Raw genomic sequence first — 27991 nt, 5'->3', positions numbered from 1 at the left:
ATGTTTTGGTTCAAATCTGCCTAAACTCTTGACTTTATGCATGTTTATTTTGTAGGAATTAGGTATTGAAGGTTGTGTAATGTATCATTTACTCATTATGTCTTTTCTGTTGTTGCAGCCAAGCATTAGGATCAGCCTTGGTAAACCCAGACCCCTTACCATGACACTAGCAAACTTCCTTCAGGAGATCAACTCTATGACTCGAACCAGTGTTGTCAACCCTAGTGCCCTCTTTGGACAAGTCTGCAAAGAGTAATCCAAGTTTCACAAAGTCTAAGATATCTATAAAAGTTTCTTCAAAGTGCTTATGTGATGAGAGACTCTGTAATTATGACAGCTTCAGTGTCTCTGTGTATAGCATTACTTTATATTTTTTTAGATGTTTAAAATGATGAATTAGCTGAACAAATCATGTCAGTCACGTCAGTAAATACAAATGCTCCACATAAAAACACTGACCTCATCACAAGAAACTTCTGAGGAATGAGAAACGTTTTACCTGTACTATAAGTCCATTACCTTTACTATAAGTCCATTACCTGTACTATAAGTCCATTACCTTTACTATAAGCCCATTACATTTACTACAAGTCCATTACCTTTAGTACAAGTCCGTTAAAATTATGCATGATAGTCCACAGTGTTGAAATACTCTGTATGTAATGTTCACAGTTCAAGAGCCTGACTTGAAGGCATGGAATATTGTCTGTTTTTTCTTACATCTTTCTGTAAGTAATGTGGCTTGTATTTCTTTTCTCTTGTCTGAAAGTGAAATGATGGATACATTATTTTCTTGAAGATTTGCTTGTGCAGTGAATTTACAGAAAAAATGGGTTATGGTCAGGTTCAGTTAATTTGACTTTCTTTGTCTTGCCCTAGAGCATGTAACATTTGCTTTTTTTGCAGGAGGGAAGACTACTACTTGCAAATCTTGAGTTGGTCACTTTAATGTGCTTTCGTTTTTCCTTAGGGCCCCGATGTTCAGAGGCAAGCAGCAACATGATAGCCATGAGCTTCTAATTCACATGCTGGACATCATGCGATCTGAAGAAATCAAGGTAAATACACATTCCTTTGATAATTGGTTTCAGACCAGAATTAATTTTCTCCTGCGTATGAAGCACATACAAGACAGGTACACTTTTCCAACAGCAATGTTGTTACTTGCATAGAAAAGTCAGGTATACGTTTCAAACAGCAATGTTGTTGTTTTGAATAGGCAAGGCAGGTACACTTTTCCAACAGCAATGGTGTTGTTTGAATAGGCAAGGCAGGTACACTTTTCCAACAGCAATGCTGTTGTTTGAATAGGCAAGGCAGGTACACTTTTCCAACAGCAATGCTGTTGTTTGAATAGGCAAGGCAGGTACACTTTTCTAACATCAATGCTGTTGTTTGCATAGACAAGACAGGTATACTTTTCCTACAGGAATGTTGTTCTTTGCATACACAAGACATTGTGTTATTTTTCCAACAGCAATGTTGTTGTTTTAATAGGCAAGATAGGTATACTTTTCCAACAGCAGACCCTGTTGTGCTATACAGCTAGGATTAGGTTTAGCAAGTGCACTACTTTTTGTGCCATACAGCTGAATTTGTGCAGACTGAAATATCATAACAGTTTGCCCATTTTTGCTTGTGCTTACTGAAATATTGTCATAGCTTGCCTATGTTCCCTTGTTGTTGAAATGCTTGTGGTTTTATATGATTTGCTCTTAGGGTAGTAGAATAAACCCAATAGATTCTAGGGTTTAAAGATCAAAGGTCATGATAATGGCAAGTCTGATATGAAAATGATGGCTTCTGCTCATTAAGTTTAATTCAAGCCAGCATACCTTGACCAAAGGCTGAGATAATTATGACTCTTTGGTCAGTAATGTAGAGAGTCAACCATACCCTAAGAATGCCCTCACAGAGGAGTATTAAACATGGGGCAGGTATATAATGTTACAGTGCAGATCAACATTCATTGAAACAACCTTTATTTCATCAATCACATTCATTGCACTCTTTATGCCAAAATGTTCCCTTCATTTGTTTTTTTTGTTGTTTTTTTAAACTTTAATGTCATGGACATAAAACAATTGCTTCATGCAGATTTGGGCTTGAAATGATTCCATTATAATAACAGCTACAAACTTTATGAATGTATTAAACTTACTGAGAAAGTATTGATCCACTGAACTGTCATGTCAATTATGTATCAAGGGAGACAACTCAAATGATGATATCCAGTGATAGTTATCTCCCTTATATATTGTTCCCCTGTCTTAATGATAGAAATGGTACTAAAGGAAAATAACATTAATTTAGCAACAAATGTTGTCCATATTAATATAAATTCTCTAGTTACAAAGGAAAGAAAATTAAGAAAATGGAAAGATTTTTTTCATGCATTACATTTTTGATTGTGAAAAAGACCATTAATAGCAGTTTCTCTGGAGTTATGTTCTTTGTTGTGGTCTTATGTAAAATAGTATCTCTTGATCAAAATTAGATGATTGATACTGCTCATTCCAGTCAAATTTGATTTTAAAATGCAAATTACGTCTTCCAGAGAGGTCAGGTTGCAGTGTTGAAATATTTCGAGCTGGTAGTAAACTCCAATCCCCAAACAGTGGATCATGATATCAGGATGAAAGTCAGGAGTAAGTATCTCTCTCTATCTCCTTCTGTCTCTCTCTCTCTCTCTCTCTCTCTCTCTCTCTCTCTCTCTCTCTCTATATATATATATATATATATGTAGTGTACTTATATGTGTGAATCATTTGATTATCATGATTTTCTAGGTTAAATATATATTTATAATGCAAATCTGTTCTTTATCATATTTGTTTGCTAATCATAATACATTAAGAGAGCTATCTTGCACATTGTGTCCTCCCAAGTTTATTTTAGCAACAGAGGCGATAACATCTTGTACATCCATCCCTCCCAGGCTTCATTTAGCAGAAGTGATAACAACTTGGCTTGACCAATTTCATGTCAGATTAGAATGATCATGAATGCTTCTATTTGCATTGTAACACACTCTCTCTTGAGGCCTATCACAAATACATAATCTATTTTTTAAAATTATTAATTCATCAATTCAATGGAGTTAATTTCATGCCAGAGAATTATATTCTAGCTATATTTCTGTGTACTTTAGTATCATCAGTTTTCGTGGGGGACCCATTTTCATGGTTTTCATTGTTGCCCCAAACCACGAATTTAAATCCCCAACAAAAAATGAGCCACATAGGATGATGCCCCCCCTCCCCAGTTTTCTTACAGTGCTACATTGCTAGAGATTAACACAGCTACTAGTATTTGATAAATCAAGTTCAGTACTTTAACCTTGTTATTAAATATTAGCAATTAGCTTTTACATGTGTTTGTTTTATTTTTTATTTTAACCTTATGAAACAAGAATTATAAATCATTTTATATTGTTTCATTGCACACGTTCAGTAAGGTATCTGATAGCTGTAATTTTGCGCTCACATCCTTAAAGTGATATGTGAGGTAAGGATAGGGAGAAAATAGAGAAAAATCATAAGGTATTCAAGCAATAGTAATACTGAAAATGAAAGAAAAAATAATACAAAATAATAGTTTATGAAGATGAAATTTAATACTTATTCCAACTGAGCCATCATTCGAGTACAACTGTTGTTGAAACATTTAAATCCTTCTGAAAGCACATTTCATTTTATCCCTGCATTTTTAATCCAAAAGAACAACAATCCTGTAAAATGCTTTTTTTCTTGAACACTATTATTAATGAAACACTATGTTTATACACTAATTACAGCAAAATATTAAAGATTACACTTCACAGGTTTTTGGACAAAGCCATTGTGTAAACATCTTGTCAATCGATGTCTCATGGTACTCACAAATGCTTTTCAGGTAAATAATCCCCAAATTGCTGAATTAAACAAGTCCAGCTTTCTCAAGACCACTGATAATTAGGTCCAATCTTTCACTCAGTGTTGCATGAGCTGCAGTTATCCATTCAGCATGAATTGGCTTGATTCATGAGGTTGGCTTGATTAATGAGGTTGCAAGGTTTACTAATACTGTGTACTGATCATCACCAGTAACATCTTTTTCCATAATGACGTCCATGACCTGTTTAGCATACTACTCGTGGAAGTGTGGCTTTAATTCTACTTTCACAACCAATTGGCCTAGTGTTGTTGGTTGCGTAGGCTTCCTTTGATGTTGGGTACTCAAACAAAAACATGGCGAAAAGTGATTAATCTTGACAGGTGTTTTATTTGTGCTCATAGAGATGGAAGTATTGTTTTAGTGTTGTTGGCAATGTCAGCTTTGACTGATGTTATTCAGTTGGTGGAAAACACTGTAAGTATTGAACTGGCCAGGTCTTTGATTTGTGCTCATGCAGGTGGTAGTATTGCTTTAAACATTTAAGTGATCACTGTTTGTGTCGGCATAGTTTTATTTTTTTGTATTTATTTTGGGTATTTGTAGATATTAAACCATGAAATTAAATACTTACTAATATGCAAACTTTGACAGCCAAGACCTTGAATTTAAGTACCCACAAAAATGTCCTTTTTTTTACAAAGCCACAAAAATTAAGCCCAACAAATATAAATGATACTACAGTATTTCTCATTCTGTCTTCATCATTGATGAATATTTTATACTTCATTTTACTTGCTTCATCATATGATAAGCCTTCCAGGACCATTGTAATTACCCGCCCAAGAAAATGAGAGGATATTTCTTGGTTGGGCCCTTCAGGTTGACTTTTTTGGTGACTTGTTGTGGTTTTCCCAGGATGGGGAAAGAATTGCATCTTTTTCTTCCAGGTGAAGATTAATGGATGACACTCTCAGCCTATCAGCCACATGAGAGACTGACTTCCTAGCATGAGTGTCAATGGGGTTCTGGACAATAAGGGTTTGGGCTATGTTCACATGAGTGACTTACTTCCAGGTGTGAGTGTCAGTGGGTTTCTGTACTATAAGGGTTTGGGCTATGTTCACATGAGTGACTTACTTCCAGGTGTGAGTGACAGTGGGGTTCTGGACAATAAGGATTTGGGCTATGTTCACATGAGTGACTTACTTCCAGGTGTGAGTGTCAGTGAGGTTCTGGACATAAGGGTTTGGGCTATGTTCACATGAGTGACTTACTTCCAGGTGTGAGTGACAGTGGGGTTCTGGACATAAGGGTTTGGGCTATGTTCACATGAGTGACTTACTTCCAGGTGTGAGTGTCAGTGGGTTTCTGTACTATAAGGGTTTGGGCTATGTTCACATGAGTGACTTACTTCCAGGTGTGAGTGACAGTGGGGTTCTGGACAATAAGGGTTTGGGCTGTGTTCACATGAGTGACTTACTTCCAGGTGTGAGTGTCAGTGAGGTTCTGGACATAAGGGTTTGGGCAATTTTCACATGAGTGACTTACTTCCAGGTGTGAGTGACAGTGGGGTTCTGGACATAAGGGTTTGGGCTATGTTCACATGAGTGACTTACTTCCAGGTGTGAGTGTCAGTGGGTTTCTGTACTATAAGGGTTTGGGCTATGTTCACATGAGTGACTTACTTCCACGTGTGAGTGACAGTGGGGTTCTGGACATAATGGTTTGGGCTATGTTCACATGAGTGACTTACTTCCAGGTGTGAGTGACAGTGGGGTTCTGGACAATAAGGGTTTGGACTATGTTCACATGAGTGACTTACTTCCAGGTGTGAGTGTCAGTGGGTTTCTGTACTATAAGGGTTTGGGTTATGTTCACATGAGTGACTTACTTACTGGACATAAGCGTTTGGGCAATGTTCACATCAGCAGCTGACTTGCAAGTGTGAGTTTGGCAGTTCTAGGCCTTCATTGTTTCCGTTGACAGCAGGGACTACAGGGCAACATGTCAGGATATCAGTGAATCTCCTCAAATTACTCCCCTTGCAACTCTAAACACTTTCTGTGTCTGATTATCTAATTATTATAAATGCCATTCACTTATTGGTATGTTATTCATACACTAGAAAACTGTACTTACAAGCTCCTTAGCAAATCTTTCATAGCAGAATTCAGCTAAATTAGGGCTGTATAAAAGATGTGGCAAAATTTGAATGCTGTACTCCTTTAGGAAGCCTGTTATGTTGGCTTGCTTGTGTTGTCATGGAGTAGATGGATATGTTGTGTACTGTTGCATGGACTGGTTGTACACTAGTGTTCCACAACTTTTGGCATCACTTTGGAGACACAAAATTGTTATGTGATACTAGCAAAGTCTGGCACTGGTACTTGTATGACTGGGCCTTTTGCATAAAAAATATTGTTTATGAAACTTACTTGACAGTCCAAGTATGTGAAGCAGTTTGTGGTCACTGTTGATTTTCTTCAATCCAGACTTTATTTATTTTCTCTTCAGTCAGGTACAGAAATGTTATCCCAAGTTACATAACTTGTGACATTCTCATTCTAATGTCTCTTGTCACTCTTTTATGTTTGATGAGTAGCTGTTTTGGCAATTTTAGCCTGAGGCTATTTCGATGAGCCATCAACAAATACTGGACCCATCTTGTGCAAACCTCATGAAGCTTCAGTTGATTCTTCAGTATATTAAAGATAACTTGAAAATTGTAAAATCTTCCACTTTGTATTCAGGCTCTTTGTCAATTGCCTCTTTCAAAACTGCCCTTTCTCTCTCACCAGTCACTGATAGTGATCGTCCTGAATGTGGGTCATCTTCTTCTACCTCAGAATTGTAGAATATAAGGGAGAGAACTGCATTAATAAACTTTATCCTAGTTGCCCTTGTTTTCAGAGATGAGTAGGCTAAGAACACCCAGATTTTAATGTATGTACTTTGTTCAGTAGAAAAATTGTTTTCTTTCTCAGACATTTTAATGTTACTGTTAAATATGTTTCATACCATGCATGCAACAGCAGATGATCTTAAAGACCATTATTTTGTCAATTGATCTGCATCAGATGTATTGATGGGTTTTGGGAACTAAAATGGTTTTAATGAAACTTTCAGAACTTTTAAAATACCCACTGTATCTCAGCAGCATTTTTAGTGGTGATAAATCACATAGCGTATAAGGGGCATTTTTAGTGGTAATAAATCACATATTGTATAGAGGCATTTGTATTGGTTATAAAATCACATACTGTATGGGGGCATTTTAGTGGTTATAAAATGATACATTGTATGGGAGCATTTGTAATGATTATAAAATCACATACTGTATAGGGGGCATTTTAGTGGTTATAGAATCATACGCTGTTGGGGCATATATAATGGTTATAAAATCACATACTGTATGGGGGCATTTTTAGTGGTTTAAAATCACATACTGTATAGGGGCATTTGAATGGTTATAAAATCATATACTGTATAGGGGACATTTTTAGTGGATATAAAATCATATACTGTATAGGGGGCATTTTTAGTGGATATAAAATCATATACTGCATAGGGGGCATTTTTAGTGGATATAAAATCATATACTGTATGGGGGAATTTTTAGTGGTCATAAAATCTTATACTGTATAGAACATTTTTAGTGGCTATAAAATCATATACTGTGTAGGGGGCATTTTTAGTGGCTCTAAAATCATACACTGTGTAGAGGGCATTTTTAGTGGGTATAAAATCATATACTATATGGGGGCATTTTTAGTGGACATAAAATCATACTGTGTAGGGGGCATTTTTAGTGGTCATAAAATCATATACTGTATCAGGGGCATTTTTAGTGGATATTAAATCATATACACCTGGGGGTGGGGACATTTTAGTGGATATAAAATCATATACTGTAATGGGGAAATTTTTAGTGGATACAAAATCATATACTAAATTGGGGGCATTTTTAGTGGATATAAAATCATATACTCTATGGGGGAAATTTTTAGTGGACATAAAATCATACACTGTATAGGGGTCATTTTTAGTGGTATATAAATTCATATACTGTATAAGGAGGGCTTTTAGTGGTAGAGAGATGTTTGTGATGAATGAGAATGTAAAAAGAAATTCCATAAAAAAATTGACTTTCCACAATTTACTCTGGTTTTCTAACTGCTAAAATAATTTTAGTCAACATTTCAAACTTACATTACTGGTCTAAACTGCAAACATGTATATTCCAGACAAAATTGATTCTATACAGTATATAAATATACCCAATATGTTTTCCATTTCAGAATATGGTCGTCAGGTTACTTACACATTTGTGGATGCTTTGTTTGGAGGCTGTCTTGTTAGCACTGTAATGTGTGAAGAATGCCAGTATGTAAGTATATATTTAGCTTTACTGGTCATTTACTGGTCATTTGTCTGACCTTCTGTTAGCACAAGTTTGTTATGGCAACTCCTGAACCACATGGAGGGTTGCCATGAAAACATTACACACACATTCATCCCAAGGTATAAATTGGTCTTAACTTAAAATGGTACCACTTTGACACCACGATAGTGACCATCTTGAATATTTTGTTACTGTTACTTCTCCTTAACATGGTTTTCATTGACCAAAATACTTTGCATAATGTCTAGTTGTTTACAAATGAAGATGGGGCTGATCTGAGACCTGATATGGCTACCATAGCAACAGTCTATCAAAAACTCTTTGCACCCAAAGACTTAAGTATCTGTCTAGTTGGTTGTAAGGTGTTGATCTGATCTCCACCATGGCTGCATTTGTGGCCATCTTGAAACTCTTGTTATTGCTACACCTGCATTAATGGTTACATCAACTTTAGGTTTTCATCAAAATGCTTTATTGAGGTCTTGAGGTCCTAAATAAAAATATCTTGAGTTGACTTCCTATATGGCCTCATTAGTGGCCATCATGAATGTTTTGTTATTGCAATTTCAGGTGTCTTGATGCAGGTCAAATTAACAAGGGTTTTTCACTTCATATGAATTCTGGTTAGTCCTAAATGATCTGATTTTTAATAAAGCCACACTTCAGTCATGCTGATACATATAGTGCTACACCTACTAAAAAGAAACTTATCCAAACATGGCGTTTTCGTTAGTTGATCATTAATGAAAATCATGCTGACATGACATTCAATATGACCATAGTGACTATGTTGAAAGTCTTGTTATCGTTTCTTTCCCAGACTGGATGATCATATTGACATTTAACTCTTAAGATGTCTAGATTTTTCTCAATGAACATGGTTCCAGTCTTACATCCAAAATGGCTGCCACAATGAAAATCTTGGTATTGCTAGTCCTCATAAATGAATGGTCATACTGACATGGGGTTTACACCAAAAACTTCTTATGATGACCAGTTAGTCCTAAATGAAAATGGGGCCAGTTTTACATCTCATGTGGCCACCACAGTGACCATCTTGTAAATCTTGTTTTCACTGAAGAATATCAGGGATCTTTTAAGCACTTTGCAGTTAAACAGAAGAAGCAGTTTCATCTTGGATACATGGACATTCGTTTCATATAGGAAAGCATTAGCCTCTTCATTGGACTCTTGTTTGGCTAATATAACAACTTTTAAAGGTAGAAACTACTACTGGTTGTGACCATTGAAAAATAATGTCTTTTTGATTGGTTCATCGCATGCATTGTAACAACTTGAAAGTAAACTAAATTGATTTATGGTATTTTCATATTACTGGCTCTAGCTTACATGCCAACCATTATGCTTTTGGCAATAAAAAGTTGTTTTTGTCATTTTTATTATCATCTCTTTAACTCCACTGATATAAATTTGAGAATATTCTTAAAAAGGTGACTGCTGCATGAGTATAGCATAAAAGTACTTTCCTTATTTGCTATTTATAGCAACTGTATATGACTATTTCCAAGAAAACAGATGGGTTTCTTCTAATGTGAACTTTGTTTCACAGATTCACTTAATTGATAAGCTAAGGATGTTGTGAACCGGTCTGTACTTTTAAAGAAAATGGTGCCAGATGTTAAGTGAAATGTTTATGATGTAAGTTGTGGATGTTATTTGAGAGGAAATGTTTGAGAAGATGGATCTTATCAAACTTCAGAATAGGTCCGATTAGAAAATACCGATAAATTGACACTACTTTACAAACAGAGAATTTGCTGAAAGTGCTGGTTAAATATCATAAACACAGCGCCCTCAGCAAGAGAATGGCAAACTGTCTGCTTTGTCTAGAAAACTGAGATATTAAGAGTTTTCTCCTAAACTGGTGGACCAACTGTACTCAGATTGTTTATATGTAATACAGCCTTACTGTGGTTCAAGTCCTACTTGGTCAACAGGACACAAATTTTGTCTGCAAATGGAATACACTCCAGCCCAGTTAATATATGTTGTGGTGTTCCACAGGGGTCTGTTATTGGATCTGTTCTCTTCATTTTGTACAGTCAGCCACTCTCAAGTGTCATAGATCATCATCCAGTGTCTCACCAATCGTATGCTGATGACACCCAAATGTACAATCCTAGCCACCAACTGAAGTTGATGCTGCCATACAAAGTGTAGAGAGGTGCATTTCTGATGTGAAATCATGAATGACATGAAACAAGCTGCAGATGAATGATGATAAAGCTGAGGCCATTCTGATCACAACACAAAGACTTTCTCATTCACATCCTTTACCTCAAACAATAAATATCAGCAACACCAACATTAAATTCACAAAATCAGTATGAAACCATGGTGTTACTCTGGACAGTACTCTCACACTGCACCAACATGTCATGAACATATGCAAGGCTGCATATCTTGAGCTGAGACACATCAGCTCCATTCGCAATTATCTTTCATTTGATGCCACTAAAACACTTGTGTATTCATTAGTACTTTCAAGACTGGACTATTGTAACTCAATTCTGTCTGGTTCATCTCAATATCTACTCCAGAGACTTCAAAAAGTTCAAAGCACAGCTGCTTGGATCATACTTAGAGTACCACAATCAGAGTACACCTACCCACTGCTCTGTATCCTACACTGGCTATCCATTTGATCCAGAATCAAACACAAAATTTGTTCTCTGTGCTACGTTTCACTGACAGACTCCAGTCCAACATACCTTTCCGACTTCACCCATGTGTACACACCAGCAAGATACATACACTCCTCTTCTGACAATCGTATACTCATTATTCCCATGAAAACAAAGTCATATGGACAACTTTCTATTGCATACCAGGGCCCAGCAACATGGAATGAATTGCCCACTGAACTTAGACACAAAGACATAGTCATCCCATTCAAGAGTGCTCTTAAAACTCTCTTACTTCGACTGCAAGAACAAACTTAAAGACATAATAATGTTTCCTACCTTAAATATTCTCAGCATTTTTTCTAATTTCATGGTGTTTGTTTTTGTAATCATATCATTATATATGTTTTTATGTTATAGATATTGTCAAATGTTGTAAAGCGCTTAGAGCTTCTAAAGATTAGGCGCTATACAAAGTCCTCATTATTATTATTATTATTATTGTTATGGCACTATACAAAGTCCTCATTATTATTATTATTATTATTATTATTATTATTATTATGTGAACTCTATCCAATGAATGTTTATTTTTATACATTCTTACCCTGGATTTTCTCTTTAATTAATTTTATCATGTTTACCTGTGGAGTCCCAATTCTTTAGGCAGCTGCATATAAATGTAGTTTTATTTCTTCTGAAGTTGAAATTTTTAAAATCTTTGTAACTTTGTTTTCTTTTCTAGATCTCCCAGACTTTAGAACCATTTCTGAATTTGTCTTTACCTGTTCAGGAAGAAAAGGTGAGGTTTTTTACAGTGAAAACTGCAGTTAATTCACTATATTTAATGGAGAACCATTTTTCTTGTAATTCACTACTTTTCATAAAGTACAATTTTTCTTGTAATTCATTATTTTTCATGCATTACCAATTTTCTTGTAATTCACTGTTTTTCATGGAGATCCAATTTTTATTTGTAATTTATAGTTGCTAGAAAATATGAATTTGATCCGTCTTTCAAAACAATATGAATCTACACCAAATCCACAAATTTATACAGTACTAATCATTGACATTTTTGGGATAAATGTGAAGAAGATTGATACAAAATATTAAATGAATTCACAGTATTGAATTTGTGTTGGATAATCAAATTTTGTAATTCCTTTTCAAGAAACTTAAAGTTATAAAAAAAAATTAAAAAAATTAAACTCAAGAGTGATCTTATTATTGAGATCCTTATATTTGTCTCGCCTGTGCAAGCATAATGAGACACAAGTGTCTCTTCTTTCATGGCCATAATGGGGATGGTTTCAACAATGTTAATATTTGGTGTTTAAGTATTTGTAAGTCCTGCACATGGTAAATATGTCAACAATCAATGTGTGTGAGACACCAGAGTCTCATTAGCTTTGCTGATTGACATTTATTTGGTTAAAGGTCCAATGTATTCAGTATGTTAAAAAGATCCTTTGCAGTTAAATGAATTATGTAAAATCTAGATGGTAGCTACTTGGCTTTAAAATCCAATATCCCTCATTTTACTTTCTGTATCCATAGACCAAATTGGGCCAACAGCTGAGCTGTTGGAAGTGTAATTACACAGTTGCAAGTATAATCAAACAGCTAGCAAGAATTTGCTGTCCAGTCAGCTTCAATTAACTTGGATAGAATTTGAAAATCATTTGCCAGTGGATGTAATTGGGCAGGAGAAAGAGGAGGCAAGCAAAAAGATGGTGAAGGTATCAGATATGGCTCTCTTGTGCAGTGCTTGCTAAGCTTCACCTATCTTTCATCCTTCTTTTACCTTGGGACCATCTGTTTTAAAATAGTCACTCTACACAGTTTGCACTTTTTCTTGCTCTCCTCCTTCTTTAACATAATGATTTTGAATAATTTAACAACTGTATATGACTTACACAGCATCTTTCTTTTTGTTTACAGCTGTTATATTCATTTTGCTTGATGCAGCAACTTTATAGATATGTTGTATCATTCAAGTATAACTGTTACACATTTAAATGTGAAAGCTACACTCACTGCATTGTAAGCAGTTTTTGACTGTGCTGTTTTGCCTTAATACAGTAAACACTGTTCATAATTCAGCCAGATTTCATGAAATATTGAACATATTACTAAGCGCATTATTTTGGTCTATCAGTGTTGAATATAACATTCTGCCTTGATTATAACAAATCAATGTTTACTGCATACCAGTAGTGATATTTCTCCAATGAATAAATTTCTAATGGCATCATTGTTAGGAAAAAAGCTCTGCCATCTCTCAAATCTAGCAGTTCTATAAAAACAAAACTTTTGTCTTCCCCATCCATATGTCATGTACAGAAAGGAAAAGAACTCTTACCTAATCCCTCAACTTACAACCATGAGGTGATTACTCGTCAACATTTTCTTTGCCATTTAAACTTATCCATAAAATTGTCCTACATTGCCTATAAAGTTCCTAAAAGATCTTCATTTTAATATATTCATCAATAAGTGTGGTATAAAACTGTGTTTTAAAGCTTTTGTAAAAGGAATGGTAATCTTTGTTTTTATTCAGTGAATAGTTTTTCATATTTTTCAAAGTTTGTGAGTTACTATTTTTCTTAAATGTTAAGTTGTACTGTACTCTGTGGGTATGGAATTCTTAACCCTTCTAAATGTCACTTGTATCCCTCAAATATGAATTGCATGGATTATAGAGCTTTTAATGCTGATCTCAAACAGGAAATGGGTTTCTGTGAAATATTTTCTGTAGTACCTTGGTTTACTAAATGCAGTGGCAGATGTGATTCATCTAAGCTACGTTTTTTGTGCCCTCTCCCAATAGCAATGCTGGCCCAGTAGTGCCCCTTTTCTGGACATCTAGATAAGCACATTCTGATCTTGACCAAACGTTTTGCTGTTGTTGTTTTGGATTTAATGCCATTTCTCAGCACAAAATAGGCTAAACATGGTGGCCAGTATAACTGGTGGTGGAGGAATCTGGTGTAGTGGCCAAATTTACCCCTTGTAGCAGGGAAAGGATTGGCTGTTACACCTGGAAAACTTGGTAACAGCCAACAACCAAGTGGATGCTACTGGTAAGATTTTTCACATCCCACATTAGCCAAGCCTGAGACTCTAATCCATATTTATATAGGTGAGATATCAGCAATTGATAAAGGCTAGCACTTTAGACGACTCGGCCATCCAGGACCTGACCAAATATAAAATAATTCCGGTGACAGTGACAAGATATGTAATGTCGCATCGTTGGAATTCCTCTGCAGAAGCCTAAATGTGGTGATATGGTTTGTATGAACATTAGTTCATTCAGTTGGCAGAAGTAGATGGGGGGGGGGGAGGAGGGACACCTGTTGCTTCACTTGACAATGGTAAGTCACAACTAGAGCCCAGAGGAGAAAGTACTTCATATAGACCTTTTAAAATTGAAGGCTGTAATGAAAGCCATTCATTGCTGCAGTGATCACATGTGTGGGAATGCTGCCAATCAAGAGGTCACTTTAACTGTAGATTCTTCATTTTATTTATGCAATTTGGGGACAAGCTGCTAACCTTTTTCTCTCCAGTCCCATATCCAGAGGCTTGAGCCATGGATTCTTTAGCAGTCAGCTGCAGTGGGATTAGGGAATACACTTTCCCTTCACCTGTTCTGATTCAGAGTCATTCAGAAAATCAGAAACTTGACTCGCAAAGTTATTATGGTAACTGCTCTCAGATGAACAAGTCATGGACAACTTATAGGTGAATGAAATTTTTAATCTTATGATAGATCTCCTCAGAGAAATCCCACTACAATTCAGAGATTTAATAGAAACCATTGGCTGTTATGCACAGTCAACCGTTAGATCATCATGCAGAGATCACATTAGTGTGATCAGGTAAGTATTCTTGGAGAAACATACTTAACTAAAATAAAAATGATCTTTCAGTTGGAACACAATACATGTATGTTGGTTCTGGAAGATATGTAATATGACTACACTAATATTGATTCTATTCATTTGAATGTTCTCTTGATAAATTCTGTGTAAAGCAGCGAACATACTGAGGTTATGATCTGCAGTTTTCTTAGTCCCACTGACAGTACATTAGTAGCAAGCTTTGCTTTTTTCTAATTTCAGAGACCTAGTATAGCATCTCTATATAATATTGTCCTTGTGGAAGGGAAGAAGGAAGGTGAAGAGAAGGACAGAGACAGGGAGGCAGATATGAAAGAGGATATTGTCCCTGTGGAAGGGGAGATGGAAAGTGAGGAGGAGAAAGGACACAAGGAGGCAGATGTGAAGGAGGATATCATCCCTGTAGAAGGGGAGGAGGAAGAAGACAGAGAGGCAGGTGTAAAAGATGATATTGTTGCTGTGGAAGGGGAGATGGATGGCAAGGAAGGGAAAATAGACAGGGAGGCAGATGTGAAGGAGAATATTGTCCCTGTGGAATGGGAGATGGATGGCAAGGAAAAGAAAGGAGACAGAGAGGCAGATGTGAAGAAGGATATTCACCTATTGGAAGTGGAGAAGGAAGGTGAGGAGGAGGAAGGAGACAGGGAGGAGGATGTGAAGGAGGATATGGTCCCTGTGGAAGGGGAGAAGGGAGGCAAGGATGCAAATGTGAAGGAAGATATGACCCCTTCGGATGTGGAGAAGGAAGGCAAGGAGGAGAAATACATGAAGGAGGATATGGTCCCTATAGAATGGGAGAAGGAAGTCAGAGAGAAAGTAGAAAATGAATCAGATGTGGAGGAGGATATGGTCACTGTACCAGTGGAGAAAGAAAGCAAGGAGGATGAAGGAGATAGAGAGGATGATGTGAAGGAGAATTTGACCCCTGTTGAAGGAGAGAAAGAAGTGAAGGAGGAGGAAGGATACAAGGATGAGAATGTGAAGCAGGATATGGTCCCTGTGGATGGGGAGAAGGAAGAAGACAGGGAGGCAGATGTGATGGAGGAGATGGTCCATATGGAATGGAAGAAGGAAGATGAGGAGGAAGGAGACAAAGTAGATGATCTGAATGAGGATATGGTTCCTAAGGAAGAGAAGATAGCCATAGAGGAGGAAGGAGACAGTGTGGATGATCTGAATGAGGATATTGTCATTGAGAAAGGAGATTATGAAGGCAAGGAGGAGGAAGATAACAAGAAGGCAGATGTGATAGAGGATATGGTCCCTGTGGAATGGGAGAAGGAAGATGAGGAGGAGGAAGGAGACAAAGTGGAGGATTTAAATGAGAATGTGGTCCCAGTGGAAAGGGAGAGGGAAGACATAGAGGAAGGAGACAGGGAAGAGGATGTGAAGGAATATGTGGTCCCTGTGGAATGGGAAATGGAAGGCAAGGAAGAGGAAGGAGACAGGGAGGAAGATGTGAAGAAAGATATTCTCCCTGTGGAATGGGAGAATGAAGATGAGAATGAGGAAGGATATGTGATGGAGATTATGGTCCCTGTGGAATGGGAGGAGAAAGGAGACAAGATGGATAAACTGAATGAGGATATAGTCTCTATGGAAGGGGTGAATGAAGGCAAGGAGGAGGAAGGAGACAGGGAAGCAGATGTGATGGAGGAGATAGTCTCTCTGGAATGGAAGAAGGAAGATGAGGAAGGAGACAAAGTAGTTGATCTGAATGAGGATATGGTTCCTGAGAAAGTAGAGAAGATAACCATGGAGGAGGAAGGAAAAAATGTGGATGATCTGAATGAGGATATAGTCCTTGAGGAAGGAGATTATGAAGGCAAGGAGGAGGAAGGAAACATGAAGTCAGATGTGATAGAGGATATGGTCACTGTGGAATGGGAGAAGGATGATGAGGAGGAAGGAGACAAAGTGGAGGATTTAAATGAGTATGTGGCCCCAGTGGTAGGGGAAAAGGAAGGCATAGAGGAAGGTGACAGGGAAGAGGATGTGAAGGAATATATGGTCCCTGTGGAATGGGAAATGGAAGGCAAGGAAGTGGAAGGAGACAAGGAAGATATTCTCCCTTTGGAATGGGAGAAGGAAGATGAGAATGAGGAAGTAGACAAGGTGGAGAATCAAAATAAGTATATGGCCCCTAAAGAAGAGGAGACAGAAGGCATAGGGGAAGGAGACAGGGAAGAGAACGTGAAAAATGATATTGTCCCCGTGGAAGAGGAGACGAATTGCAAGGAGGAGGAAAAGGACAAGCAGGATATTGTCTCTGTGGAAGGGGAGTATGTAGGTGATAAGGAAAGAGGAGACAAGGTGGATTGTATGAATGAAGATATAGTCCATGTGGAAGGGGAGAAGGATTGCAAGAATGAGGATGGAGACAGGGAGGAGGATGTGATGAAGGATATGGTCCCTGTGGAATGGGAGAAGGAAGATGAGGAGGAAAAAGGAGACAAAGTATATGATCTGAATGAGGATATGGTCCCTGAGAAAGGGGAGAAGGAAGGCAAGGATGAAGGAGACAGGGAGGAGAATGTGAAAGTTGATATTGTCCTTTTGGAAGGGGAGTATGAAAGCAAGGAGAAGCAAGGAGACATGGATGAGGATGTGAAGGGGGATATGGTCCCTCTGGAATGGGATAAGTTAGGCAAGGAGGAGGAAGGAGAAATGGAGGATACCAAAGATATGAAGGAAGAAAGATCATCATCTGGTGAGTAGAGAATGCCATAAAGTGCAAGATAAATTGGCAATGCTTTTATCTATGTGTAGAGAATGTCATAGAGTGCAGATAACTTGGAAATGCTTTAATATGTGGGTAGAAAATGTCATAGAATGCCAAGTAACTTGGAAATACTTTTATTTTAACCTAACTTTAGTACATTCTCCCTTTCTTTTCAGCAGTGCTATCATGTTTTGTCATAATAAAAACATTGTAATTTTCATGTTAAATACTTGTTTTACTGTTGTATGACACACTATTTCATGGTTTGCAGGCAATATTTGTATCATGTTTTCATTATTCTGTATCTGAACAGATGCTGATATAGAAGAGAACTTGAAGATGGACATAGTCAGGTATAGCCATTCTCTTGAGACTTCCATGACCAATGATTCTGAATCAGTTGGCAGTGCATTAAATGGTGTGGAACCATCCCAAAGTCCTGTCCACATTTCTCCTCACATCAGCTTATCTGCATTAGCTGAAAATACACTAACAAAAGATGCAAGTGTAATCTACAACTTGATTCCCAATGGTGTTGCAGTATGGGAGACAGAAGATACTGATGGGTCCAGCAAGGAGAGTCATATTGCTAATGGAGAGATGCATAAATCAAAAGTCACTGAACATGTAGAATATATGAATGGACCAATTGCCAATGGTTATTTTGGAAGTGGCGATACAAGCTCCAAGGAGCCAATGGAACTGGAGGCAGCTACCAGCAGCATTCTGTTGTCTTCTTCTAGTTACAAACATTTAGGTACTGGGGAACAGGTCATTTCAGATGTTACATCTGGAACCAACACTTCCTGTGTCAGTGAGACTGGTTCTTCAGGTTTTTCACAAGATTTATCTCAAAATATGCTGTACCAATCCAGTGAAGAGTCTGAGAAAGTTAAAGATTTAGATGTACCAGTCAACTCTAGTCAGTCCAATGTTTCAGATGATACAGGAATATCTACACAAGGAACTGGAAGTATGGACTCAGCCACTGTTGGAAACAATGAAATTCCACTTAAAGCTGGAAATGATGAAGATATATCTACTTCATTCAATCTGCAGTACATGAAACCATCAGAGTTTGAAGATCCACAGCCAGTGAGGTCACGTAAAGAGATCTGGAGAGAGGGGCAGAGAAAATCGGTCTTGACTCTAGCACCAAGATATCACTCAGCTTCCAGTGAATGCTCACTTGAGTCTTGTCTCAATCTGTTCACTTCTCCAGAACTTTTGACTGGAAACAATAAGTTTGGCTGCAAGAATTGCACAAAGCTTAAGAAGAAGTTAAATCCTCATACAGGTAAGCGTTTTTCTCCCATCTACCACCAGCTTTTGTTTTTTTCTTGTATTTCCCATCCCCTGTTTTTATATATGTAATTCTTTTGTCCTTATGTATCCCCTATTTTTATTTGTACTTCTTTTATCCTTACCCCATCCCCAGTTATTATATATGTACTTCTTGTATCCTTACCCCATCATCAGTGTTTCATATTCGTAACTGTTTTACAAATACTTGTTATCTGTATCATATATCCATATGAGTGTCCATTACTCAGTTCTCCATATAACTGAACTCTTCAACACCAATTGAGAAGAACTGGTAGAATGCTTTGGAAGGCTGAGCGAGGTGGGGAGAGTGATGGTATGAGATCCTGGATGCAACCTTCTAAGAGAGGTGGGATGGTGTCAAAGGTTACATTTTCAGAGGCAGTATTGACTTTGCCTTGAAACCTAAACACCATGTACATCAATTCAGTGAGAGGGATATATTTTGGTATGATGTTGGTATGAAGTTTCGGGGGGGGGGGGGCAATTAAATGACACTGAAGGATTAAAATCTTCAATGTTGCCCAGGGAGATGGGTTGAGAGTGGGTGGTAGTTGGAAGGTTGTGTAAAAAAGTTTAGAAGTCTGGACATTTTTTTATAGCTTTCATCTTTATTGTAATTTTTCTAAAACACCATGGGACTTTGCGGTCTTGACCTGCTGTGCATGTATGAATTGGGTCCATATACATATACATTGGGGTCCATATATATATACATTGGGGTCCATATACATATACATTGGGGTCCATATACATATACATTGGGGTCCATATACATATACATTGGGGTCCATATACATATATAAAGTCACTTCATTTGATCTTAACTCAGTAACTTAGATAATTGACGCTTGTCAGATATAGGAATCTGATACTTACGGAATATGGAGCCTTGATAAATATGGGATATAGAGACTTGATATCAATGGTTTATAGAGATCTGTTACCCGTGGGCTATAATGACCTGACACCAATGAGTTATAATGACCTGATACCCATGAGATATAGAGATCTCATGCTCATGGGTTATTTAGACCTGATACCGATGGGATTTATAAATCTGATAAATATTGGATATTGATAACTAATACCTATGACATACAGAGACTTGATATCCATGGTCTTGAGAGACTTGATACCATGATATTTACAGACTTGGTACCCATGGGCTCTAGAGACCTGATGCCCATGGGATACAGAGACTTGATGCCCATGGGATGAAGAGACTTGATACCCATGGGATATAGAGACCTGATGTCCATGGGATATAGAGACCTGATGCCCATGAGATATAGAGACTTGATACCCATGGGATAAAGAGACTTGATACCAATGGACTATAGAGACTTGATGCCCATGGGATATACAGAACTGATGCTCATGGGATATAGTGACCTGATTCCCATGGGATATAGACACCTGATGCCCATGGGATATAGAGACTTGATACCCATAGGATATAGAGACCTAATGCCCATAGGATATAGAGACCTGATGCCCATGGGATATAGAGACCTGATGCCCATGGGATATAGAGATTTGATACCCATGGGATATAGAGACTTAATACCCATGGGATATAGAGACTTGATACCCATAGGATATAGAGACCTAATGCCCATAGGATATAGAGACCTGATGCCCATGGGATATAGAGACCTGATGCCCATGGGATATAGAGACCTGATGCCCATGGGATATAGAGATTTGATACCCATGGGATATAGAGACTTAATACCCATGGGATATAGAGACTTGATACCCATAGGATATAGAGGCTTGATACCCATGGGATACAGAGACATGATACCTAAGGGATATAGAGACTTGATACCCATGAGATATAGAGACTTGATACCCATGCAGTGTATGAAACTTGCCAAAAGATCCTGCAATCATACAGAATCAGTAACCTGAAAATACTAATGGTCCATTCTGTAAGTAACTGGTCCTCCATTTCATCAGACAGTGTAGTCAGTGACTGAATGGTAAATTCAGGTAGACATGAATATTGGCCTTTAGTAAGGACCTTTATATAATGAAACATGGAGTATGATGAAAAACAGAGAATATTGATATCATATGTAAACTTTATTACATTTTATTTAATTCAGCACAACGTGGCCACTATTCACTGTCCAGGACAATGATACTTACTGTCCAGCTGATGTAGGTCAATTCACAAGTTATTTAGAGTCATCATAATATGGCCATTGATGGCCAGTCTGAATATAGTCCAAATAAAAAAGCTGGATCCTCTTCCATTGACTTGTCATTGAGGACAGTTATGAGGACTAGACCCAGCCTTTTAATGTACAGCTGCTCATGAAATTGGGTCTGTGGAAAGCAGTGTATTGCAGAAAGAGGAACCGTATTAAAGGCATTCACATCTGTAGATTGCAGCTTATAGTATTTTCAACTCAGCATGTTGAATGATATCTGTGTTGTAATTAACATCATTACCTTGAAATGTAGATAAATTTACCTGTTTCAAACATCATCTGCATCATCTAATTTACATTGTTATTTCATTTATGTTTGTAATGTAATTTTCTAATGAGTAGACCAGGACTGTTATCTTGGCATGCGATGGCTCCCATAACATTTTAGTCCTGCATAGAAAATGAACATTTCTGTAATTCCAGCAACAACATGGCTGATTACATATACACAGACCACTCTGTTTCAGGATATATTAAACAAAATAGTGTTTCTCTGTATGTTGATACAAATGTTGTTGAAAGAAATTGGTAATTTCAGCTTCATTTAGAGAAGCTCGCATGATAATTCACTGAGCTACAGTCTCAGATATCATTCATGATCTTGAGGTGAACAAACTATAATATTATTGTCGTCAAGTCGTGCATTCTGTTTACATATTTTAAGTGAATTATGCAACTCAACTATCAATTTTGATTCACATTATTATATTACTTTTTAATAGTTTTTTTCTTCCTTTGTTTTTATTTGGTCATTTAGCCTCTGTTGGCATCAAGGCATATCTCAACATGTTCATCTAGGGAACTGGAATGAAGTAGTAGGTGTCATGAAACATCACATAGATGCAGAAGAGACTTTATTTGGAGTTATAAGCATCTAGCAAACATAGATTAAACATGAGCAATTTAGCTTCTCATGTCACCAAGACTGATGAGTAATCCTCAGAAAGAATTGTTATTTATTTTTTCACTTTTTTAAAAATATTTCTTTTAATATAATGAAAAGATAAATATATGCCTAAAAATTTCAACAGACAGACTGGCTGCTCATTTTTTGCACCAATATGCAGTGAAATTGGCTGGCATTGGACCAGCGGGCAGGCAACAATTTTGTGTGTTGTATCCATGGGATTTGTTTGGAAATGTTTGTAGATGTGCACCATATTCCAGTAATTTTCAACTCTCCACCATGATGAAAGGGCAGAGGGATATGGGGTTGAAATGTATACAAACTCCATGCTTGTGTTGTCAGGAAAGTGTTGTAAATAATTTGAATATCATGAGGATTACCATTGCATGCATACGTGCTGCTCCTGCTATCTACTACATGCAAACTTTTTAAGAGAGAAAATATCACTAACTGTATGTCATTTTTTAAAAGAACTAATTTAATTAGGTTATACAAAATTGGATCATATGTATTCTTAATTTTTTTCATACAGAGATAAAAACAGCCTACTCTGATGCAAGCAAGAAGTACCTAATAATCCAGCCACCAGCTGTACTGACCCTGCATTTGAAACGCTTTGAACAGGTAGGTTGCTGACTCTAAAAGGCAGTGGAGATATTTTAAAATCCTTTGTCTGTCCATTCATCATTCTATCACCTTATCCCCACTTAAACTCCTAAATGGAAATTCACCAGACTTGGTATCATTTCTTAGGTTTCTTGGAGAGGCTCAAAAGTCCAGGATTATACACATGCTTTTGACAGGCCCTGAATGTCCATGCATCTGTCCATTAACTTTTTTTCTCTCACATGATAGCTTAAGTTATGCAACACCTCCCTGTGTAAGTTAACAGGAAAGTTTTTCTTGATAAAGAAATAAAAAAATATTATTTTTGGGGTCAAAAGGTCAACAATCCAGGTCACAGAATGAAAGAAAAGAAATAATTTCTTCATAAATAACAGTTCTATATCACAGACCTGATGCAAAATGTGTGGATGACTTGCAATTGGGGTATGGAAAAAGCCTATTCATCTTGACTTCAAAGGCTACAAAAGAAGAAAAATTATTTATGCATAATACATGAGTTTTTTTTAACTGCATATGAGGTGATTAAAGCTGGTAAGCCTTACTCTGATTTTGAGGTAGCTTGTAACATTCCTGTTGTGTGGTGGGGCCTGTTATGTGTAAAGCCATTATATATGAATCGTGTTGTGTGAATTTCACTTGAGACTCAGAAAATAGTGTATCAAACTTAAGACTCAGACAATAGTGTATCACATGTGACACTTTGATAATAGTATATCACATGTGAGACTCAGACAATAGTGTATCACATTTGAGACCCAGACAATAGTGTATCGCATGTGAGGTTCAGACAGTAGTGTATCACATTTGAGATTCAAACTATCGATACAGCTTAGTATTAAGAGAAGGGATACTTTTTGCTGACTCGGCAATATCTGAGTAGGTTGAATATGTCTTCTATTTCTTCTTCAGTTAGTTTATTGCCAGTGAGAAAATGACAAAAAATGACAAAAATTATCAGTTTAAAGCTGTGCAGTTTACTGAAATGCCACAAATTTATTGGTGCTAAAATATTTTTGTTTAACAAAATATATATATTAGTGCTTGGCTGGTGGATCTGGCAACATCACCGCAAAGTTACAAGTTAAACAAAATTAAAGGCATGACATTGTCCTCAACAGAGGTCTTGTTTATTTGGCAGTTTCTAAGCAATACCTGTATCATTTTGTGATTGTAGCTTGAAATCAAGAACATCAACAAGCTGGACTGCCATGTGGATTTTCCTTTTGTCCTGGATCTGGCTCCATATTGTAGTGCTCTTTGCCAGGTAAGTAGGGGGGTTGTGGCTTTTTATGTCCTCACTGCAAGTACAGCAGAGGCATTTTGAAATGTTCATTTATATACATTCCCATGCATTCCTTTTGTGCTAGTAACCTGTTAGCATGTTGAAAGAAAAACCAATTTTTATGTATATTTAGATGAGATGTTTAAGTATTTGAGCCACTTAAATAATTGTTGCATTTTTATAATCAATTATTTGTATTTGGTACATAGACATTTTGGTCAAAACCTTTGCCTGAGTTTACCAATATGATTGACATAGGCAAATGCTGTACATTTTTGTCTTACATGACATATAAGTATGGCAATACTATTGGAATCTCTGTTAGAGTTGGCACTGAGACAAGGAAATCCCAATTTAGGGTTTATATTATTTGTCTTTTAAGAGGTTTTGCCAAGTGGAATACAGATGATGCAACTCAGCAGAATTCTTTTTTTTTCCCAAAAGATGTCACTCATACAAAAATGCATATGAACATAGAAAACAATCTTTTCACTTTCCTTGGCTTGTTCATTTTTAGTTTCATAAATTCTTCCAAACTTCAATTTTAAAAGTAGGATTTTCAGCTCTGGCTGTTTTTTCTTGCAGAATGTAAAACCAGGCCAGAAGAAAATCTTGTATTCTCTTTACGGTGTGGTTGAGCACAAAGGAGGTTTGAAGGGTGGCCACTACACAGCATAGGTTAAAGTCCGGCCCAGTTTCAACTCCCTGACCAACTTCCTCAGTACTAATCAGGTTTCTGTTAAGGAATACCTTGATCAGTACACAGAGAATGTCCTCCAAATGGGTGATAAGATGGTAGAAGAGATGGAAGAAGATAATGTTAGTGAGATCATGGTACCACCAGGCCAGTGGTTCCACATCAGTGATGACCATGTTAGCAAAGTAACAGAAGCTGCTGTCAAACATGCACAGGCATATATGTTATTTTATGAAAGAATATATTAGAGATTCAATTGAATTTAGTTGATTGTTGAAGATATAATTTTTTAGTTTAGTTTAATAATGAAATATTATAATTCTGCTTATTTTATTCATGTGATTTCATGGTATAAAGAAAATTATAGTTGTTAAGAAAGAATTTTCTGTGCATATGCTGTATTGTGTATAACCATCTCATTTTATCCCAGGAACAAAGAAATTACAGTAAAATTTGGATAACGGGTACCTATGTAAAAATAAAATGTACATATACACCTTCCTATTTCTGTAGTCAATATAAGCACCTATATAATATATGAAAAGTAAAGTACATCTCTTGTGTTTCAAATTCTTCTTGTCTAATAGAGAGAAAAAGTGTCAATTTCATATCTATTTATAGCTTGATAGTGTTCTTATTGAAATATTTTATAAAAGGAACCCAAAGTTCACTTTTTGTGTTTAAAGCATATGTTCTTCATATCTTATTTTGGAGATTTGCCCTGTTAGTGTAATTGGCCTTCATTAATGTAAAATCCAAGTATTTACCTTTATGGTTTTGATTGTACAGTATTTAATTTTTTTACTTCAAAGGATGGAATATTCTTTATAGCACATTTTTATATTGGGTCTTGCTTATATATATATATATATATATATATATATATATATATATATATATATATATATATATATATATATATATATATATATATATATATATATATATATATATATATATATATATATATTGATCTATAAACTTAATTACTCACCCAACTAGTCCATTCAGTATTTGATCTACAAAGTGAGTCTTCAGTTACTCAACCAATACAGTATACCCATTCTCAGAGTTTAAAATCCAGCTTAAGTTGAAATTGTCAAGTTGATGCATTTTGTATTAGAAAATAGACTTATGCTTCTATAAGATGGCTTCATTTATATTGCAGTAATTTGTTAAAATGCAAGTAAAACTAACAAAAAGAACTAATATCAATATGTTAAAATGAATTGCTAAGTGTAAATATCAAAACTTTAGAAAGTATTTTCTCTCCACAAAATTCCCTAACAATAAATGCCTAATGGAAATAAACATATAACTTTCACAGATCTTTGAAATAAACATACAACCTTCACAAATTGTAAAAATAGTGCCTATAACTTTCTATCATTCTCTCTGTTTAGAAGTCTATGCTTTCAGTAATTCTATTTTTAAAGTCTATGCTTTCAAAAATTCTGTGTATTTAAAAGTCTATGCTTTCAATAATTCTGTGTATTTAAAAGTCTATGCTTTCAATAATTCTGTGCATTTAAAAGTCTATGCTTTCAATAATTCTGTGTATTTAAAAGCCTATGCTTTCAATAATTCTTTGTATTTAAAAGTCTATGCTTCATTTGTAAACATGTGGTAAGCATTGGTAGTATTTATTGTAGAAATATTGTTTTTTGCAGTTTCATTTAGGTAAGGATGACATGTCAGTAAAATTTGTACATATTTTATCAATTTAAAACCAAATGTGGACATTCCTGAGAAAAAAAAAGTATTGGGAATACATCAACACGAAACAATTACTGCAGACATTAGAGTTTCATCTTCACTTCACTACCCTTCACTTCACTACCCTTCATAGTTACCCATAAATCAAGTCATAGATCAAGCAACATACACCTTGATATTCCATTGCATAATGTGCCATCAAGTCAGGGTCTGTTTTGTTTGTTTTGCTGATTGCTCCTAATAAACAACCTGGACTTGGATATGCCGGCTCATTATGCATTGGCATATCTGGGTCTGTGCAGTTAGCAGTTGGACTCAACTTATAAGCAAGTATATAGGGAATATTTTGCAATTTCAGAAGGCAATGAGAATAAAAGTGCATTCTCCCAGTTCATTTGCAGGCCAATAAAGAGAGAGACAAATAAAGGTCAAATAAGCATAGCACCTTTTTTTAAAATAATATGTGATTCGAGTTCCTATTGGTATACATAACTCAATTTCAGTGCATCGATGAATACTGTCATTAAAGTTCGTATATATATATATATATATATATATATATATATATATATATATATATATATATATATATATATATATATATATATATATAAATGACTCCATTTTGGTCAACCAATGAATACTGTCATTAAAATTCTTATTGTATATATAACTCCATTTCAGTCCATCAATGAATGCTGTTATGCAAAACTCCATTTTAGTCCATCAATGAATGTTATTAAAGTTCTTATTGAGATATATAACTCCATTTAAGATTTCCAAAACATTAAAACCTTGTATTAAAAGTTTGCTTCATATCACCTTTATTTTCATTGATCTCTTATGACACCAGTTCCATTGTGTGAGCATTGATTTTTCAAGGCGTGTTTGACCTATACTGTCATATATGGGTAATCTATGGTTTACACGGGTATGTTTGAAATTAGGTCAGTCACATTATAATTGGATCATTCAGGCAAATGTATAATTTGTAAATCTTTATTGGGTCAAAAAAGCAGTAATTTGGTACAAGGCTTTGCATTATGAAGTTCAAGGTCATATTTGATTTTATCCATTTTCTTCCAAAATTATATGGAGATATGGCCTTGTTATTCAGAACTACACCCCTATATCATTATATTGGTTGGGACGTCAGTGTCATATGAACACATTAATAGTTGTTTCCTCCTTTGTTCTTTTCTCTTTCCCTTCTCTTCCATGCATTCTTATTTCCATCTTCTGCCTATTTCTCTTTGTCTATTTTGAATTTCTATCTCTCTTACCTATTTCTTATTCATTTCTCCTTACCCTATCCTGTGTTACTTTTTCTCTTTCTTTTGTCCTATCTCTTACCTTCAGTTATTCATTTTTCATCTATCCCATTTTTCACATCTCTTCATTTCTCCCCACATCAGTTGCTCATGGCTGAATTATAGAGAATTCTTTCTTTCACATCTTCATTTCACTCACATTATCTCCTTTTCTACTGCTCTCTCTCTCTCTCTCTCTCTCAATTTATCTTGCTCTCTGGCACATTTGTTGTGCATTTCTCTAAACTCTATGATGTCTTATTTCAGTTTTATATGTCTACCACAAAGCTTGTTCTAACAGATCTGTTGTCAAAAACATAACATTTTTTGTCCAAACATGAAAACTAATGGTTA

General features: G+C 36.1%; 1 pseudogene across 1 annotated transcript in view; it reads left to right on the top strand.

The window, feature by feature from the left end:
* The window catches only part of LOC149771488 (uncharacterized), a 41542-nt pseudogene extending 16117 nt beyond the window's left edge, over window positions 1-25425 (top strand). The window contains exons 11-20 of the transcript XR_016418268.1: window positions 119-252; window positions 971-1058; window positions 2558-2648; window positions 8175-8263; window positions 11669-11725; window positions 15054-17541; window positions 17867-18850; window positions 22538-22629; window positions 23807-23896; window positions 24500-25425. The product of XR_016418268.1 is annotated as an uncharacterized LOC149771488 (transcript). The remainder of the gene's footprint in view (window positions 1-118; window positions 253-970; window positions 1059-2557; window positions 2649-8174; window positions 8264-11668; window positions 11726-15053; window positions 17542-17866; window positions 18851-22537; window positions 22630-23806; window positions 23897-24499) is intronic.
* The last annotated feature ends 2566 nt before the right edge of the window (window positions 25426-27991 follow it).

The sequence above is a fragment of the Sinohyriopsis cumingii genome, unplaced genomic scaffold, assembly GCF_028554795.1.
Source record: "Sinohyriopsis cumingii isolate HCF-2022 unplaced genomic scaffold, ASM2855479v2 utg001820l, whole genome shotgun sequence".
Classification (NCBI taxonomy): domain Eukaryota; kingdom Metazoa; phylum Mollusca; class Bivalvia; order Unionida; family Unionidae; genus Sinohyriopsis; species Sinohyriopsis cumingii.
Note: the sequence above shows the minus strand (reverse complement) of the source record. Positions and strands in the feature narration are given on the sequence as shown.